The sequence below is a fragment of the Ambystoma mexicanum genome, chromosome 13 (genome assembly GCF_040938575.1).
Source record: "Ambystoma mexicanum isolate Mex_15411 chromosome 13, UKY_AmexF1_1, whole genome shotgun sequence".
Classification (NCBI taxonomy): domain Eukaryota; kingdom Metazoa; phylum Chordata; class Amphibia; order Caudata; family Ambystomatidae; genus Ambystoma; species Ambystoma mexicanum.
The window spans coordinates 604,062,149-604,065,394 of NC_090938.1; the positions used below are offsets into that span (position 1 = coordinate 604,062,149).

The window sequence follows — 3,246 nt, forward strand, 5'->3', positions numbered from 1 at the left end:
GATCACCAATTGGCATCGCTATATAGATGACGTCATTTTTATCTGGACGGGCTCTGATGTTGAGTTAACAGGTTTTTGGACATGGCTAAATACCTGCAATAGGGACATTCAATTCACCATCGAAAAGAGTAACTCAGAGATGAATTTTTTGGACCTGACTATCAGACATGAGGAGGGTACCTTACAATGTGACCTTTTCCGAAAGCCCACGGACAGGAACACCCTCCTGCACTATACTTGTAATCACCCATCACACACAAGAGACAACCTACTCTACGGGCAATTCCTCCGCATCCGGAGGAACTGTACCTCGGTTGTGGACTACAAGCGACACTCGGAAGACCTCACTGCTCGTCTACGAGCTAGAGGCTATCCGAAGAAACAACTTGCACAGGCCAAGAAACGAGCATGGTATACAAACCGGGATATCCTCATTCATCCAACACCGGAAGACCACCAGCCAATCGAGACCCGCATGACTTGCGTGGTGACGTTCGGTGCACACACGGCGCAATTGAAGAAAATCATTAAGAAACATTGGCATATAGCACGCCTGAACCTACCTGAAGAACAATTCCCGAGGTTCGCCTTCAAACGCGCCAAAAATATTAAAGAGCATCTGGTACACTCTCTTTACCAACCGGATACCACATGCGGCAGTTTCCGCACACTCCGACCTCTACAAGGTCACCTCCCTTGCGGTAATTGTGTCGCGTGCAAATTTACAAAGAAGATAAAATCCTTTCCCATTGGTACACGACAATGGATCCTAAAAGACCTATCCAATTGCAAAAGTTCCAACGTGATCTATTGCATTGAGTGCCCATGTGGCCTCAGATACATAGGCCAAACAACCCGGGCTGTCAACACACGGATTTCAGAACACCGTTCCAAAATTAGATGTAAGAACATGTCAGCCCCCTTAGTGGAGCACTACCTAACAATGAATCACACCCCCAACGATATTCTGTGGTGGGTGGTGGAAAAGGTGAAAGGCGGGGCAGACATACAACATAGCCTTCTTAAAAAACAATCCAGATGGATCCAACGCCTTGACACATACCACCACGGTCTGAATGAGATTTTCCAGCCCTGTATTTAAGTGCAAATATCCACGAGCAGCTTGTTGTATGCCACCTCACCACGTATCTTGCCTGGCTTCTCAATATACCACCTTCAATACATCCCCCGTTTATCTCGCAGCAACAATTGCACACTTTGCCCCCCCTTGGGCTTCTCAATCGCCCCTGGATTTGCATGTGAGCTTTTCTCACACCACACGTTTTTGGGGCAAAGGCACCACGCACATGAGGTTTCTAGCCCACGTGCTTTGTTACCACCAACCCTGTCCCACTTCTCACAGTGCTGGGACACACCATTCTCAAATCAATTTCTCTCCCTCCCCCCCCCACTCACCCCCTTCTTCACCTGTATCAGCCCCGCGAGATGAGTCCTAGTCGCTCCACGAGCACCTTTGCAGCGGCAGCAGCCGCACGCCGTCGCTAGTTCCCATAGCAACCATTCCCATAACAAACGGGAACGCGCGCCTCCACCCCTGAACGACACTGTTTCCGTGTCTGCAGGGGATTGGTTAGCGTCATGGAGCTTCGTGCCCCGCGCACGCGCGGTTGCCATGGATGCCGTTTTTCTTCCACAACGGCATCCAGCGCCCGCGCCTTCACTTGCAACGCATACTCGCGGCCCCTGTCCAGCCAGACAGCGTTCCTCTCTGCGCGCGACTGGACTGTAGAAGCCGCCGTGCTAGGTAAGCTAACGCTTAGAGGTTGTAGCATGTCTGCCCACCTATTAACACACGTCGGTGCGGTATTTGACCTGACCACAGATGAACTAGCTATTCTTTATACCCTGTACATACCCTGTACACACGGCCACAAGGGGCTGACCTATAAGCACAATAAGGACACCTGAGGGAGGGATAAAACTACCTCTCCGTTTTGTACACCACAAAACGAACGGAACTAACATCCACTGCTGATAACTATTTGTGTATGTGCAAATGACTTTATCCTGCACCTTGCTCTTATGTCCTACACATGGACAGCGCAATGAAATCCATACGCCTAATATTTATGGACCAGTCAACTTTGGTTCCCCACCTCACCCTGGGCTGTTCTTTTCTTTCTCTGTCCAGGGATCCACCTAGGACTGTTTGCAGACATCTCACCTGATGCTGATGAAGATTTTCTGTGCACCCACCCCAGCTCTTTAACCATCCAGTGAACTTTCACTTGCGTTCTTGCAGGTACCTGTTTTATGTATTCACTGCACCCTGCATTGGTATTTGCCTGCAAGCCACTGAAGCCAGTAGTGAGGTCCATACAACATCCTCAGTATATTTTTTCTACCCCCACTTTTGTCTCTTGCGCAGAACAACGCTCAACACTACGACTACTGCCCTGGGCCTGCCCACCTTCCAGTAGGACCCAATTGAGTACTTTCTTTGCCCAGCCCTTTTGCCCTTTGGTGATTGAAGACCGAGACTTTGGGATTTCAGCACCGGCAGGTAAGCCGCCGCTTCGGTGCTTGAGAAAACAGACATATTGTCACATATGCCAAATGACTATTGGCATGCTTATAAATCACTCACTGTAGCACTCTATCCACATTGCAGGGTCGCCCCTACGGAGCCCTGAAGAAGGCAGACGCTACCTTAATGCACTTCCGCCGAAACGTGTCAATCCGGGAACAGCCACATGCATTTGTTCCCGCCTGAATCAGACTCTGTTCACTCAGTCTCTGCCACGTTTGCAAAAAACGAAAGATAAAAACCTTTGCTCAAGATTGATCTGTATATTGTTAATACAGCATTTTTTGTTCACTTTGTTGTAAATACTGCACTTCTCTCCCTTTTTCGGAGTATTTATTGTGGTATTATATGTTGTCTTTACCTTTTGTTCATCTATGTTGCATTTTTCAACACCTTCTTTTAAGCTTTATGTACTGAATATTTACCTGTACGATTAGCAAATAAAACCCTTGTTTGCTACCCTCTGGTTTGTCTTAGCTCAGTGAGAGGTTAATATACCTTTTTCCTCAGGTTTGGATCTACCACTTAATAGACCAACCTATACACTAATCTAGGGACAGGAGTATACTCCTGTGCCAATAAAGTATTATAGCTTTGAGCTTCGTACACCAGGAAGGGTACATCTTCTTGTTTACAGGGCTCAGACCTTTCACCACACAGTTCTCCTAGGTTCCCCCTCAGCTGGGCTCAGACCTCTC

The 3,246-nt window shown here is 48.1% G+C and overlaps 1 long non-coding RNA gene across 1 annotated transcript; it reads left to right on the forward strand.

Moving 5' to 3' along the window:
* Positions 1-2,217: 2,217 nt before the first annotated feature.
* LOC138520637 (uncharacterized) lies at positions 2,218-2,853 on the forward strand. The gene is made up of 3 exons (XR_011282828.1): positions 2,218-2,263; positions 2,390-2,524; positions 2,633-2,853. It is a non-coding gene; the product is annotated as an uncharacterized lncRNA (long non-coding RNA).
* Positions 2,854-3,246: the final 393 nt, after the last annotated feature.